This window comes from Monodelphis domestica, chromosome 1, assembly GCF_027887165.1.
Source record: "Monodelphis domestica isolate mMonDom1 chromosome 1, mMonDom1.pri, whole genome shotgun sequence".
NCBI lineage: Eukaryota > Metazoa > Chordata > Mammalia > Didelphimorphia > Didelphidae > Monodelphis > Monodelphis domestica.
In genome coordinates, this window is record NC_077227.1 from 595,198,522 (window position 1) to 595,216,405 (window position 17,884).

Here is a 17,884-nt window from a genome sequence, read left to right on the forward strand (position 1 = left end):
CTTCTCAGACCACAATGCAATAAAAATAATAATTAGTAAGGGTACATGGATAGATAAATCAAAAATTAATTGGAAATTAAACAATATGATTCTCCAAAACCAGCTAGTTAAAGAACAAATTGTAGAAACAATTAATAACTTCATTGAAGAAAATGACAATGGTGAGACATCCTTTCAAAACCTATGGGATGTAGCCAAAGCAGTACTCAGGGGGAAATTTATATCCTTGAGTTCATATAAAAACAAATTAAGAAGGGCAGAGGTCAATGAATTGGGCATGCAAATTAAAAAACTAGAAAGTGAACAAATTAAAAACCCTCAGATGAAGACTAAATTAGAGATCCTAAAAATCAAAGGAGAAATTAATAAAATTGAAAGTCAAAGAACTATTGATTTAATAAATAAGACTAGAAGCTGGTACTTTGAAAAAACAAATAAAATTGACAAAATACTAGTCAGTCTAATTTAAAAAAAGGAAAGAAAAAAACAAATTGACAGTATCCAAGATGAAAAGGGAGACCTCACCTAAGGTCCCTAACTCCCTAAGAAAACTCCCTAAGAAAAAATCCCCAGGTCCAGAAGGATTCACAAATGAATTCTATCAAACATTCAAAGAACAGCTAACCCCAATACTATACAAACTATTTGACACAATAAGCAAAGAGGGAGTTTTACCAAATTCTTTTTATGACACAAACATGGTACTGATCCCAAAGCCAGGCAGGTTAAAAACAGTGAAAGAAAACTATAGGCCAATCTCCCTAATGAATATAGATGCAAAAATCTTAAATAGGATACTAGCAAAAAGCCTCCAGCAAGTCATCACAAGGGTTATCCACTACAACCAGGTAGGATTCATACCAGGAATGCAAGGATGGTTCAATATTAGGAAAACCATCCACATAATTGACCATATAAACAAGCAAACCGACAAAAATCACATGATTATCTCAATAGATGCAGAAAAAGCCTTTGACAAAATACAACACCCATTTCTAGTGAAAACACTAGAAAGTATAGGAATAGAAGGGCCTTTCCTAAAAATAATAAACAGTAGATACTTAAAACCATCAGCAAACATCATCTGCAATGGGGAAAAACTCAAAGCCTTCCCAATAAGATCAGGAGTCAAACAAGGATGCCCATTATCACCTTTATTATTTAATATTGTACTAGAAACACTAGCAGTAGCAATTAGAGAAGAAAAAGAAATTGAAGGTATTAAAATAGGCAATGAGGAGACCAAGCTGTCACTCTTTGCGGATGATATGATGACTTACTTAAAGAATCCTAGGGAATCAACCAAAAAGCTAATCGAAATAATCAACAATTTTAGCAAAGTTGCAGGATACAAAATAAACCCACATAAATCATAAGCATTTCTATATATTTCTAACCCAGTTTGGCAGCAAGAATTAGAAAGAGAAATTCCATTTAAAGTAACTCGAGACAATATAAAATACTTGGGAATCTATCTGCCGAGACAAACACAGGAACTATATAAACACAACTACAAAACACTTTCCACACAATTAAAACTAGATCTAAACAATTGGAAAAACATTGATTGCTCATGGGTGGGATGAGCTAACATGATAAAAATGACCATCCTATCCAAACTTATATATCTATTTAATGCCATACCCATTGATCTACCAAAAACCTATTTTACTGAATTAGAGAAAATGATAACAAAGTTCATTTGGAGGAATAAAGGATCAAGGATATCCAGGGAAATAATGAAAAAAAAACACAAAGGAAGGTGGCCTTGCAGTCCCAGATCTCAAACTATATTACAAAGCAGTGGTCATCAAAACAATTTGGTACTGGCTAAGAGACAGAAAGGAGGATCAGTGGAATAGACTTGGGGTAAATGACCTCAGCAAGACAGTCTTTGACAAACCCAAAGACCCCAGCTTTGGGGACAAAAATCCAGTATTTGATAAAAACTGCTGGGAAAATTGGAAGACAGTGTGGGAGAGATTAGGTTTGGATCAACACCTCACACCCTACACCAAGATAAACGCAGAATGGGCGAATGACTTGAATATAAAGAAGGAAACTATAAGTAAATTAGATGAATACAGAATAGTATACATGTCAGACCTTTGGGAAGGGAAAGATTTTAAAACCAAGCAAGACTTAGAAAGAGTCACAAAATTTAAAATAAATAATTTTGACTACATCAAATTAAAAAATTTTTGTACAAACAAAACCAATGTAACTAAAATTAGAAGGAAAACAACAAATTGGGAAAAGATCTTCATAACAACAAAAACCTCTGACAAAGGTCTAATTACTCAAATCTATAAAGAGCTAAATCAATTGTACAAAAAAACAAGCCATTCTCCAATTGAAAAATGGGCAAGGGACATGAATAGGCAATTTTCAGTTAAAGAAATCAAGACTACTAATAAGCACATGAAAAAGTGTTCTACATCTCTTATAATCAGAGAGATGCAAATCAAAACAACTCTGAGGTATCACCTCAAACCTAGCAGATTGGCTAATATGACAGCAAAGGAAAGTAATGAATGCTGGAGGGGATGTGGCAAAGTAGGGACACTAATTCATTGCTTGTGGAGTTGTGAATTGATCCAACCATTCTGGAGGGAAATTTGGAACTATGCCCAAAGGGCAATAAAAGACTGTCTGCCCTTTGATCCAGCAATAGCACTGCTGGGTTTGTACCCCAAAGAGATAATAAGGAAAAAGACTTGTACAAGAATATTCATAGCTGCACTCTTTGTGGTGGCCAAAAATTGGAAAATGAGGGGATGCGCTTCAATTGGGGAATGGCTGCACAAATTGTGGTATATGTTGGTGATGGAATACTATTGTGCTCAAAGGAATAATAAAGTGGAGGGATTCCTTGGAGACTGTAAATACCCCCAGGAATTGATGCAGAGTGAAAGGAGCAGAACCAGGAAAACATTGTACACAGAGACTGACACATTGTGGTACAAGAGAACGTAATGGACTTCTCCAGTAATGGCTTTACAATGTCCCTGAACAACCTGCAGCAATCTACGAGGAAAAAAAAGAAAACTATCCTCAAGCAGAGGACAAACTGAGGGAGTAAAAACACAGAGGAAAAGCAACTGCATGACTATAGAGGTTGAGGGGATATGATCGAGGAGAAACGCTAAATGATTGCCCTATTGCAAATACCAACAACAAGGAAATGGGTTCAGAGCAAGGACGCATGTGATACCCAGACGAATCGTGCAGGGGGTTGGGGGGAAGAAAAGAAAATGATCTATTTCCAATGAACAATGTATGAAAATAACCAAATAAAATAATGTTTTAAAAACTAAAAAAAAAAAAATCAAATCCAAAATTATCAAAAAGATGGAAGCCTTCTGGCAGGAAAAATGGGAAAAATGCAAAAGGAACTCAGCAATCTGAGAGACCAAAATATGCAAATGTAGAAACAGCTTGAAGCCTCAAAAAACAGGTCAGACCAAACTGAAAAGGAAAACCAGTCTTTAAAGGTCAGAATCAGGCAACTGGAAGACAATGACCTTGCAAAAGAGCAAGAATTAATAAAGCAAAGTCAAAAAGACTAAAGAATTAGAAGATAACATAAAATAACATAAAAAAGATAACATAAAAGATAACACTGACAAGGTGACAGACCTGGAAAACAGAGGAAGGAGAGACAATATGAGAATCATTGGTCTACCAGAGAAGCCAGAAATAAACAGTAATCTTGATATCATAATACATGATATCATCAAAGAAAACTGCTCAGAGTTTCTAGAAAAAGGGAACAGAATATACATTGAAAGAGTTCACAGAACACCCTCTACACTAAATCCCCAAAAGACAACTCCTAGGAATGTAATTGCCAAATTCCAAAGCTTCCAAGCAAAAGGAAGAATCTTACAAGAAGCCAGAAAAAGAAAATTTAAATATAAAGGAATACCAATCAGGGTCACACAGGACCTAGCAATTTCCACTCTGAACGACCATAAGGCATGGAACATGATATTCAGAAAAGCAAAAGAGCTGGGTCTTCAACCAAGAATCCGCTCTCCATCATAACTGACTATATACTTCCAGGGGGAAATATGGGCATTCAACAAAATACAAGATTTCCAAATGTTTGTAAAGAAAAGACCAGAGCTCTGTGGAAAGTTTGATATCCAAACACAAAGAGCAAGAGAAACATGAAAAGGTAAATATGAAGGAAAGGGAAAAGGATAAAAATGTTATCTTTTTCTTTTATTCAAACTATCTTTTATAAGAACTACATTTATATCAATTTATATATATTAATATGTGGGGAAAATGTAATGTGTAAATCTCAAAAATTTTATGCATCATTAGAGTAGTAAGAAGAATCACACATAGCGAAAGTTTGGGGCATCAAGATGATATGGAGAAAGGGGGGATAGAAAGAAAAAGGGAGGGAGGAATCATTGATGGTACTAAGATATACTCCAAGAAATAGGGGAAAAAGCCTAAATAGAATAATCTTTCTCACATAAAGATACAAATGGGAAGGGGAGGGGAAGAATTCTCCTATAAGAAGGAGAGAAAGAGAGTTTTTACTTAAACCTTACTCTCAGTGAAATCAACTCTGAGAGGGAAGAGCATCCAGATCCACTGGGATCTTGAATTTTATCTTACCCAACAGGGTAAGGGAGAAGGGAAAACCAAGGGGGGTAGGGGGGGAGGCAACACAAAAAGGGAGGGGAGGAGAGGGGGGAGGGGAAGGAATAAAAAGGGAGGGGCTAGAAAGGGAAACATATCAAGGGAGGGGACTAGGGGGACTGATTTAAAGTAAATCACTGGCTTAAAAGGTTATGGCTAAAGAAGAAAGGTCAGATTTAGGGGAGGCTATCAAAATGCCAGGGAGTCCACAAGTGACAATCATAACTTTGAATGTGAATGGGATGAACTCACCCATAAAATGTAGACGAATAGCAGAATGGATTAGAATACAAAACCCTACCATATGTTGTCTTCAAGAAACACACATGAAGCGGGTAGACACTCACAAGGTCAGAATTAAAGGATGGAGTAAGACCTTCTGGGCCTCAACTGATAGAAAGAAGGCAGGAGTTGCAATCATGATATCTGACAAAGCAAAAGCAAAAATAGACATGATTAAAAGGGATAGGGAAGGTAAATATATTTTGTTAAAAGGGACTTTAGATAATGAGGAAATATCACTAATCAACATGTATGCACCAAATAGTATAGCACCCAAATTTCTATTGGAGAAACTAGGAGAATTGAAGGAGGAAATAGACAGTGAAACCATATTAGTGGGAGATTTGAACCAACCACTATCAAATTTAGATAAATCAAATAAAAAATAAGTAAGAAAGAGGTAAAAGAAGTGAATGAAATTTTAGAAAAATTAGAGTTAATAGACATATGGAAAAAAATAAATAGGGACAAAAAGGAATACACCTTCTTCTCAGCACCACATGGCACATTCACAAAGATTGACCATATACTAGGTCACAGAAACATGGAATACAAATGCAGAAAAGCAGAAATAATAAATGCAGCCTTTTACGATTGTAAGGCAATAAAAAATAATGATCAGTAAGGGTACATGGAGAACCAAATGAAATTAATTGGAAATTAAATAATATGATACTCCAAAATCGGTTAGTTAGAGAACAAATCATAGAAACAATTAATAATTTCATCGAGGAAAATGACAATGGTGAGACATCGTTTCAAACCTTATGGGATGCAGCCAAAGCAGTAATCAGAGGAAAATCCATATCCCTGAGTGCATATATTAACAAACTAGGGAGGGCAGAGATCAATGAATTGGAAATGCAAATAAAAACACTTGAAAGCGAACAAATTAAAAACCCCCAGAAGAAAACCAAACTAGAGAGCCTAAAAATTAAGGGAGAAATTAATAAAATTGAAAGTGATAGAACTATTAAACTAATAAATAAGACTAGAAGCTGGTACTTTGAAAAAACAAACAAAATAGACAAAATACTGGTCAATCTAATTTTAAAAAGGAAAGAAGAAAAGCAAATTAACAGCATCAAAGAAGAAAATGGAGGCATCACCTCCAAAGAAGAGGAAATTAAGGCAATCATTAAAAATTACTTTGCCCAATTATATGGAAATAAATATACCAATCTAGGCAATATGGACGAATATTTACAAAAACATAAACTGCCTAGACTAACAGAAGAAGAAATAGAATTCTTAAATAATCCCATATCAGAAAATGAAATCCAACAGGCCATCAAAGAACTCCCTAAGAAAAAATCCCCAGGGCCTGATGTATTCACAAGTGAATTCTATCAAACATTCAAGGAACAGCTCATCCCAATACTATACAAACTATTTGACATAATAAGCAAAGAGGGAGTTCTACCAAATTCTTTTTATGACACAAACATGGTACTGATTCCAAAACCAGGAAGATCAGAAACAGAGAAAGAAAATTATAGACCAATCTCCCTAATGAATATAAATGGAAAAATCTTTTTTTTAAAACCCTTACCTTCCATCTTGGAGCCAATACAAGGCAGAAGAGTGGTAAGGGCTAGGCAATGGGGGTCAAGTGACTTGCCCAGGGTCACACAGCTGGGAAGTGTCTGAGGCCAGATTTGAACCTAAGACCTCCCATCTCTAGGCCTGGCTCTCAATCCACTGAGCTACCCAGCTGCCCCCTAGATGGAAAAATCGTAAATAGGATACTAGCAAAAAAGACTCCAGCAAGTGATCAGAAGGGTCATTCACCATGATCAAGTAGGATTTATACCAGGGATGCAGGGCTGGTTCAATATTAGGAAAGCCATCTACATAATTAACCATATTAATAAGCAAACCAACAATAATCACATGATTATTTCAATAGACGCAGAAAAAGCCTTTGATAAAATACAACAATCATTCCTATTAAAAACACTAGAAGGCATAGGAATAGAAGGGTCATTCCTAAAAATAATAAACAGTATATATCTAAAACCATCAGCTAATATCATCTATAATGGGGATAAACTAGATGCATTCCCAGTAAGATCAGGAGTGAAACAAGGATGCCCACAATCACCTCTATTATTTGACATTGTACTAGAAACACTAGCAGTAGCAATTATAAAAGAAAAAAGAAATTGAAGGCATTAAAATAGGCAAGGAGGAGACCATGTTATCGCTCTTTGCGGATGACATGATGGTCTACTTAAAGAATCCTAGAGATTCAACCAAAAAGCTAATTGAAATAATCAACAACTTTAGCAAAGTTGCAGGATACAAAATAAACCCGCATAAGTTATCAGCATTTCTATATATTTCCAACACAGCTCAGCAGCAAGAACAAGAAAGAGAAATCCCATTCAAAATTACCTTAGACAAAATAAAATACCTAGGAATCTATCTCCCGAGATAAACACAGGAACTATATGAACACAACTACAAAACACTCTCCACACAACTAAAACTAGACTTGATCAATTGGAAAAACATTAACTGCTCATGGGTAGGACGAGCCAATATAATAAAAAATGAACATCCTACCCAAAGTTATTTCTCTATTTAGTGCTATACCCATTGAACTTCCAAAAAATTTCTTTACTGATTTAGAAAAAAACATAACAAAGTTCATTTGAAAGAACAAAGGATCAAGGATATCCAGGGAAATAAAAAAAAATACAAAGGAAGGGGGCCTTGCAGTTCCAGAGCTCAAACTATATTACAAAGGAGTGGTCATCAAAACAATTTGGTACTGGCTAAGAGACAGAAAGGAGGATCAGTGGAATAGACTTGGGGCAAGTGACCTCAGCAAGACAGTATATGATAAACCCAAAGATCCCAGCTTTTGGGACAAAAATCCACTATTTGATAAAAAAAAACTGCTGGGAAAATTGGAAGACAGTGTGGGAGAGATTAGGTTTGGATCAACACCTCACACCCTATACCAAGATAAATTCAAAATGGGTGAATGACTTGAACATAAAAAAGGAAACTATAAGTAAATTAGGCATACACAGAATAGTATACATGTCAGACTTTGGGAAGGGAAAGACTTTAAAACCAAGCAAGACTTAGAAAGAGTCACAAAATGTAAAATAAATAGTTCTGACTACATCAAATTAAAAAGCTTTTGTACAAACAAAACCAATGTAACTAAAATCAGAAGAGAAGCAACAAATTGGGAAACAATCTTCATAAAAACCTCTGACAAAGGTTTAATTACTCAAATTTACAAAGAGCTAAATCAATTGTACAAAAAATCAAGCCATTCTTCAATTGATAAATGGGTAAGGGACATGAATAGGCAGTTGTCAGATAAAGAAATCAAAACTATTAATAAGCACATGAAAAAGTGTTCTAAATCTCTTATAATCAGAGAGATGCAAATCAAAACAACTCTGAGGTATCACTTCACACCTAGTAGATTGGCTAATATGACAGCAAAGGAAAGTAATGAATGCTGGAGGGGATGTGGCAAAGTAGGGACACTAATTCATTGCTTGTGGAGTTGTGAATTGATCCAACCATTCTGGAGGGAAATTTGGAACTATGCCCAAAGGGCAATAAAAGACTGTCTGCCCTTTGATCCAGCCATAGCACTGTTGGGTTTGTACCTCAAAGAGATAATAAGGAAAAATACTTGTACAAGAATATTCATAGCTGCACTCTTTGTGGTGACCAAAAATTAGAAAATGAGGGGATGCTCTCTGATTGGGGAATGGCTGAACAAATTGTGGTATATGTTGGTGATGGAATACTATTATGCTAAAAGGAATAATAAAGTGGAGGAATTCCATGGAGTCTGGAACAACCTCCAGGAATTGATGCAGAGCGAAAGGAACAGAACCAGGAAAACATTGCACATAGAGACTGATACACTGTGGTACAATAGAACGTAATGGACTTCTCCATTAGTGGCAATGCAATGTCCCTGAACAATCTGCAGGGATCTAGGAGAAAAAACACTATCCACAAGCAGAAGATAAACTGTGGGAGTAAAAACACCGATGAAACGCAACTGCTTGACTACAGGGGTTGAGAGGATATGACTGAGGAGAGACTCTAAATGAACACTAATGCAAATACCAACAACATGGAAATGGGTTCGAATCAAGAACACATGTGATACCCAGTGGAATCGTGCATCAGCTATGGGAGAGGTGGGGGGGAGGAAAAGAAAATGATCTTTGTCTCCAATGAATAATGTTTGGAAATGACCAAATAAAATAATGTTTTAAAAACAATAAAGGGGTTAAAATTGTGTTACCAAAAAAAAAAGAAAAGAAATATTTCTGTTGTTTCATACAACATACAATGCAATCTTACAAAGACAGAACAAAATTTTTATAACACACATTTTTGTTCCCCCATGAATCTCCCTGGACCTCTGTCTGAGGGAAATTCAAAGGTGAATGACCTGGTCACCACTACTTTTCACTCTCTTTTAAACCAAAGTGCAAAATCTCTTCAATATCAATTTTCCAGGACTATAAGATAAGCCAGAGAAATCATTTGACAATGCAAATTTTGTGGTCCATATTCTGCCACTCCTTCACCTCAAGGAGGTAACCACAGAAGTTTAAGACCTACACAATTGTGACAAATGGATGTAATACAATATGCTTCTTTCAGAAAATTGAAACATGTACATGTGATTATAGATTCTTATTCTCATGCAATTTGGGCAACAGCAAACTTCACGTGTAAGTTCACATCTTTTACACATTTGGGCATGCCAAAACAGTTGAAAAAATAGAATAGCAGTGAGTATACCAGCAAGAGATGGGCAGAATTTGGCAAATTATGGAACATCTCTCATAAGGCTGGTATCTTGGGAAATTTTACAAGACAAGCAATTGTAGAAAAGGCTAACAGAAATGTAAAAGCCCAAATTAAAAAACAAAAAGGATATTAGCAGACAATTTATGAAGGTAATATGCCAAAACCAAAGCCTACTGGGCTTAACAAACTATTTCAAGAGAAAAATATTTTAAAAGACCTAGTGTTTATCACTTGGGGTTGAAGTTCTGCTCTTATTTTTACAGATAATAGAAATGCATGGAAGAAGGTAGAATCATCAAGCATTCCCACAGAAGGCCAGCTCAGAGAGAAGAGGAAGCAGATGTTCACCCACAACCACCTACAGGACAATACCACAGTGACCAGGCAGTAGAAGAACAGCAAGACAACCAAGGCAGTCACTGACCTGAGGACAGGTCTAATGAACTATCCTCATTGATGAACTTTCACTAGGGGCAGCCCACCTGCCAAAAGACAATTATTATTAATTTGCTTACAGATATTCTGTTCTAAATGTCTATGGGAATATATAATAAGATTAACTCTTTTTATGTACCTAAAAATTTCAAATTGTATAGTAAAATATATAACTTGCAATTATTTTATTGAAATTGTTCCATGTCACAAAAATTTCATCAAAAACATTTTATAATTGGAAGCATCATAACAGTACATTCGATACTATTCATGTGCAACAAGAAATTGATTATAGGGAACAAAATGTATATGTGATAATTCTCTTAACCTGTTTATTCACAGTCTGCAAAAAAGTATGCCTTTGCTGAACAAGATTTGTATAAAAACTAATGTGGCTTGAAATTCCATTTAATCATCAAAAAAAAATCTCTCTTTTAAATTAAAAGGAGGGATATGAAGGATTCCGGTAATAAATAAATCATGAAGATACTAAAAATGTATTCAAAAGCTGACTCTAATGAGCAAAGTATTCATGGACCAGACTTGGGGATATATTTCTAACACATAATTGGTTTCTGAATCCTTAAATTGAAATGGACCCCAAATTTTGTGGAACCCAAACTTCTACCATTGTCTGAAGTCTGGAAGGCTGGCATGTAGGTTCAATAGCTTCTTTGTGATGTCAAAACACACTCAACATATGAATGACATGGTGCCAGGGCTCTGGAGGAAGAAGAATTTTCAAATGAGCCTCTGGTCTGGGCACTGCCTATGCCATTGTGTTGGTATCCGTTCCTTTTGTCTTGTTGATTGCCAGTATGATGCTAATGTTTCTAACACACCATCTGTTTGATTGACAATCCTGCATCCCCCATTCCTTGAAACCTCAATAAAAATCAGTTCTAATGTCTGACTCTCTCTGTCACCATCTGAGGAGGAGCTGGCAGACTGAATGTGATGCTGAATATCCCCGAGTCTTTTTGTCTATTTTCTCTCTCTATGTCCTTCTTACCTTAATCTTTAACCCTCCCACCCATATTCCCTCAGTCCCTGACCTCCCTTTCAGGGGCTCAAGCCGTACAAGAAGATGTTGTATCCAAAGGGACGGGGTGGGGTGGGGGGGAGTGCTTTTGTTCTCCTCCTCATTCTAGGGGTTCTGAGTCAGATCCCCACGTGGCCTCATAGAGAGTTTTTGCAGTGATCCCAAAATGAGGAATCCAAAAATGGCAGAATCCTGCCATCCCTAGGAAATTACAGAGCAGTCTTTTTTTGTGGAGGGAACAAGATGGAGAGGACAGCCCATTTGCAATCTGTTGTCAGGGAGAGGAAATTGAGGGTGAGAGTGTGTCCTAAATAAGAGAGACCAACTGGGCCTTAGGGATAGAAACTTTATAACCCCTTTCTCCTAAGAATTTGAGAGCAGAAATTCTATCTTTGATGCAAGCAGCTTCCAATTGACTTGATATCAGAATATCATCCATGTACTGTATAATTGAGCTGCTTGTTAGGTTTAGGGCTCTGAGGTCCTTGCTAAGGGTGTTCCCAAAATGATGTGAGCTTTCCTTCAGACCCTGGGAGAGAACTGACCTAGGATTCGGGGGGCCAGAGGAAAAAACCACTCAAATGTAAAGAGGAACCAACATTCTGATTAGAGGGATATGCAAAAGAAAGCATCCTTTAAGTCAAGAATAGGAAACCTCTGAGAAATACCAGGTATCTGGTCCAGAGTAGTGTAAAGGTTAGGGACAATGGGGTGCACAGGACTTATTGCTTCATAGGCTTCCTCCCTGGAAAGATGGGAGAGTTATAGGCAGAGGAGCAATACTCTAAGAGTCCATGGGCCAGAAATTTATCTATGAGAGGATGTAATAATCCCTTTCTGGCCTTGGGGGACATGGGGTATTGTTTCCTTCATGGATAGAGAGAATTGGGTTTGAGATGAACCATAACAGGAGTTGTGTCAGTGGCTACTCCTGGAATTCCTTGGTCCCAAACTATGGGGAGTACTTTCTCCCAGATTTCTGATGAAATTGTAGAGGATTTCTGCAAGGGAGTGACAAGGCATAATGGGGAAGGCAGAACTGAGATGAGGGAAAAGTAGGAACCTTGCTTTCGCTTTATGTCCTTGTTTAGTAGAAGGCATGGGGAGGATAGAATAATTAGAAAGATATGTTGGAATAGTGTGTCCTCATGGACACAAATTAGGGGTGTTGTTTGCCTACACCTAAGGGGCCTCCCACCAACTCCAATTACCTTTTGGAGAAACAAGCTTGTAGGACCATGATGGGAGATAAGAACAGAGAAGGTCACCCTCATATCTATTAGGAAATCAACAGTCTTACCTTCTACCTCCAGAATAACCCTGGGCTCAGCCATCATGATGGTGATTGGAAGCAGATTGTACCCAAGGCATCCCTACTCTGAGCCTCCAGGAGACTGGGATGCAGGGAGCTGATTCTTGGGTTGTTGGGGTCCCGCTCCAGTGGGGCAGTTGTGTTTCCAATGCCCACACTGCCCACAGGATGGGCATGGGGTGAGGGGTTGCTATTCCTTCAAATGATATTTCATTGACCAGTACCCGTTCCACCCCAGGTATAGCAAGAGCCATTTGGCTTCCGCCCTCGGGGTTGTGAGGTGAGGATGACTGGGAGCATTATGGCATGGTCCTTCCTGTTCTTCAGCTTCCACCATGTTCCTATTATGAAAGACCTTAAAGGCGGCTTCTATTAATTGGTTGGTAGGAGTCTGGGGACGGAGATTTAACTTCTGCAATTTTCGCCTGATATTTGGAGCTGACTGTCCTGTGAAATGAAGGTGCAGGACGGTTGCCCCCTCCTCACTCTCAGGGGAGGTGTTCGTATACTCCTTCATAGCCTCCACTAGTGGCTCATAAAGAGGGCTGCATTTTCCTTTTTCCCCTGTATGACTTCTTTCAGTTTGTAATAATTAACCTGCTTCTTAATTCCTTTCTTCATGGTTTCAGTAAGGCAATAGTGTGAGAAAAGTTCTCCCCTCCCCCCCTTTCTGGGTACCACAGCTGGTAGGCATCTGCGTGAGTCTATGTGAATCTGTCACCAACACCACCAAGTGTGGGTCACAGGAAGGTGACCTAGGCACTTGGTCTGGAAATGATTCTGAAATGAATGCAGGTGTAAAGAGAAGGAATAAAAGAGGACATCCAGGAAGTGCTCCTTCTCTATTTTCTCTAGTGACCAGCCAAGAAGAAGGTGGCTGAGGGAGGTGTATCAAGGAAGTTTTATCCACCCCCCCCCCAGTAGCCTGTCCATCAAACGTTCCTGTCCATCAAGGTAGCACAGTTGCACCAGGTTTTGCATCAGTCAACGTGGACAGTATGGTATGTCAATAAAGATGAAGGTCTGGAAAGAATTGGGGGAAAACCAAGAAGAGGACAGAGGAGGCAGGTGAGGGGAGGAAAGAGGAAAGAGACTGGCAGGCTAGGCACCATATGGTCAGGTTACTTATAGGAACGTTTGTCTACCCTTCCAATGAACTTTATAAAATATATATCTGGGTAGAAATATCATTCAATTCTTACCGAGTCCACTTTGGGAGCAACCCTGTGGCTAGCTAGAATAGACTTTTCTCTCTATCTCTCTGCCTTTTCCTAACCAAGTGATAGTAATGAAACTATGTGAAAAATAGGGACCAAAGTTCTAATTTTATTTTTTACACAATCTAACGTGTGGTTTGTACATGGCCTGTGTCTCTCATTCTGGTAATCCCATCTGGGGTCCTCTGCTGGGACAGCTGTGGTTCCAGGGACCCTTGCCCAGGTACTACCCTGTGTCTTTTCATCCCCTATTCCCACAGCCAAATCTCATCTGGGATACAATGGTTGGAAGTTATAATAGGCAAATCCGACCAAGACAGGTCAAATTATAAAGTAATTGATTTATAAACTTCAATAAACTTGGTGTGGTTTTCTGAGTAATGATCAAGTCTTTCCTTAATCTGGTGTGCAAAGGAAATTTACCCTCCCTCCTTTTTTCTTTTTATTCTCCTCTCCTGTTGCCAGAAAAAGGTTGTAATAAAGAGATCCCGAGGCAAGGCAGAAGCAGGATGATGTCCCCTATAATGGCTGGACTGCCCTCCTGGGCAAAATAGAAAGCCATAGTTGGCTCCCGAGAAATAATGTGTAAGAGTGAGTGGGCAGAGAAAAAGTTAGATAAACTGAGGCAAGAGCAGATTCCAGTATTTTCCATGTCTGTTTCTGGCTGGACTCCCCTGTGAATGGAGCAATAAGGTAAATAAACTATAACCCCTCTATTTTTTCCATCTTTCCCCCTACTACTTTTTTTTTTAAAATAAAACCCTTACCTTCCATCTTGGAGTCAATATTGTGTATTGGCTCCAAGGCAGAAGAGTGGTAAAGGCTAGACAATGGGGGTCAAGTGACTTGCCCAGGGTCACACAGCTAGGAAGTGGCTGAGGCCGGCCCCTACTACTTTTTGATTAATAAAATTATTAATTTATGATCAGTCTCAAATTTTTCCCTCTCACACTGGGCTAAATCTGTCAGAAAAGACATATGTATTGGAGCTGTCCAGTGTTGCAATGAGACTTCTTGTACAGGCAGGAGACATGCCCTTCTGCTGTAGCTATGCCCACTTGGAGTGTGGAGTGGATAAGGTGGAAGCGTTGGCCAGAGGTGGATATGAAAGGATATTAAAATTGGGGGTAGGTTGAGAGACAGGAGTAGCCTGAGGCTCTGAATCAGCAAAGTCAAGGATGTAGGGTCAGGATTTGGGAGCCAAAAGAGGAGGGGAGGAAACAGGTGAGATTGAAAAAGGAGGTTCTGGAGTGGATGTTCCCCCTTTAGAGGCCAACGAGGTGGGAGAACTTGGCTTTTCCTCAGCCCATTGAAGATTTCATCTCTTTTTTCACTTGGGGAAGCCAGATGGACTTGATAAGTTATGTCATCTAAACTATTCTCTTGAGAACTTCCTCCTCAAGGGGTCATCAGAGGTGTGGTAAGGCATGTATGGCAGGTTTTCTTCAGTAACAAGTCTTGACTTAGAGACATAAAAGCTAAAATATAGAGAATTGCCATCCACTTGCCTTCTTTCCTACATTTTACATCCAATTGGTGAGGTGTTATAATTTAGAGTGCCAATACACCATGTTTCTCGTTTATCAAGGATATAACATGACCATTCAACATTACAAAGAAAAAAAATCAGTTGTTTTCTCTTCAGGCTGTCTAATTTTTTCCAGTTTTCAAGTGTACATCCCAGGGGTGAATCTTGGAGTATACTTTGCCTCTCTCCCATGATTTTAAGGTAAAGGATGGCCAATTCCTTATCGGGGGGTCACCAACTTTGTGTCCAAGGAGGTATCCAACAACCAATCTCTCAGATCAAACTGGTTTCTGACCCTAAGAGATATTTCCCTAAATCAGAACTAATTATTCAAGGGAAATGACCCAGACATGGAGTCTGACCCCAGGCTGGGTGGCCCAGCCAACTCCTGGGGCTTGCAGATGGGAGAGAGGGAAAGGGCTTAACAAAAAACATTGCCAAAAAGGGGAGGGTTTCAGGACCTCAAAGGGCCTTGCCCTACCTGTGAATGAGTGTTCTCATGAATCCCAGGTTTCCAGCACCAAAATGGTGTGGGAGAGCTTTAAGGTGGAGCCCAGGATTCAGGGATGGGTGCTGTAGCATTCCAAGCATATTCACATCTTAGAAATATAAATGATGTATGGTTATTGTGTCATCAGACACATGGTTAAACTCTGATATTTGTGGATGGAATCTTGACCTAGCCCTGCTGCCTTTGCTCAAGGCAAACTCATTAACATTTGGTGCAGAGTCACATTCCTTTGTAAAAGTGGGGGTTGAAGTCAACACACCCAAAAGGTGTCATCATTACCATCCCATCCAATCTGAATTATCTATGCTTTGTTACCTATTCGTTGAGTACCTCCCAAGCCACACTGAAATAAATTTGGAAGGCAGCCCTGTGATTTCTCCTCTTGCTCCTCTTTCCTCTCTTGGGATTTGCATTCTCACTCTTAATACACTTACCCTATTTTCATTTCCACGTGTTCCATTAGTTCTCATATTTCCCTACCAAGGAGAATATCAGAGGGGATCGTACCTTCCCTATTCAGAAATACTGACTTGTCTGTGTCTCTCATTCTTCACCCATATTCTCAGACTCCTTGCTCCTTCTTGAGTCCCAACCCACAAAGGAAAAATTTCTTTTTGTAGCCCCCACTGGATGGGAGGTTACAGGTGCCTTCCTCAAGAATAACAACTCCAGGGGGCAGCTGGGGAACTCAGTGGATTGAGAGCCAGGCCTAGAGATGGGAGGTCCTGGGTCCAAATCTGGACTCAACTACTTCCTAGCTGTGTGACCCTGGGCAAGTCACTTGACCCCCATTGCCTAGCCCTTATCACTCATCTGCCTTGGAGCCAATACACAGTATTGGGTTTAAAAAAAAAAGAATGACAACGCCAATAATTAGCTTAAAAATAAAGAAGAGATTTATTCATTTGAAAGCAATGCTGAATGGCCAGGAAACAGGCACAAGAGTAGACACTGACTCCTAGATGAGATGGGTTCTGGGCTTCTTATACCCTTTGGATAACAGGGGTTATATGACCAGAGATGAGGAGATAGGATGATGTTACTTAGCAGAAGTGGGGTGATGTTTTCCACCTGACCATGGATGGATGGAATGATGTTTTTATGTCTTAAATACATAAGGGGTGACTGGAATATTTCAGGGGACAGTCTTAGATACAACCCAGTGTTTAACCCAGAGTAGAACAGTGAGATGAATATCCACGTTCATCACCAAATCTAGGGGAGAATCCAAGGGTATTATTTCTCTCAGGAGTCTTTCTTTTTCATGGGTTTCTGATGCTCAGGGTCACCTTTTCCTCAGCACTACATGAATGCGAGGAAGGAAAGGAATTTTCCTGTGTCCCTTTTGCCCTGGAACCTTCTGGAGTTTGGGGTATCCAGATGAAACCTGGGTTCCATGCCAGTATGACAGTCTTTGCCAAGGAATCAGCCTCCTTCTGGAAGAAAGAGATAGCTTAGACGTTTGGGAGATGGCTTCAACAGTATCCTGAGTCAGTTTCTCAACTTCAGCAGAGATATTCCTAACAGAATCTATTACTGCTGTCATGCCAAAAGTGGCATAGCAGCCAAAAAATCTCTATGTTCTACACACAAAGTGACTACAGAATTAGGCCTAGATCTCTTGCTCCATATATGCCACCCAATTTCTGGACTTACCTTTTCAGACAATAAAATGATTATGTATTGACACTGGTGGGATAACACAGGCCAAAGCACAGGTCCCAGGCCATCTTTGGGGAAGGGAAGAGTAAGCCGAAGAGTCACAAACCTAGAATTGCTCAGGGTTCACTAAACCACATGGGATATTCATCTTCAATTGAGAGTAACAGTTGCAAAAAGATACATATTTATGTGACCCCTTCTTTATGCTATTGAGCTTTGTCTTAGCACAAATAAATTTAGTGGTAGGAAATGGAATAGTGAGGTTGCATTTCACATTGTGTCCCATATGTCATTTGCAAATCAATGGTACCTTACCTCTTTTAACACACAAATCAGAGGTGGATACATGATCAATCAGTGGTAGTGAGGCTGAAACTGTGTGGGATGAAATCAATGCGTAACATTTGGCCTGTAACCCTAATATTTTAAG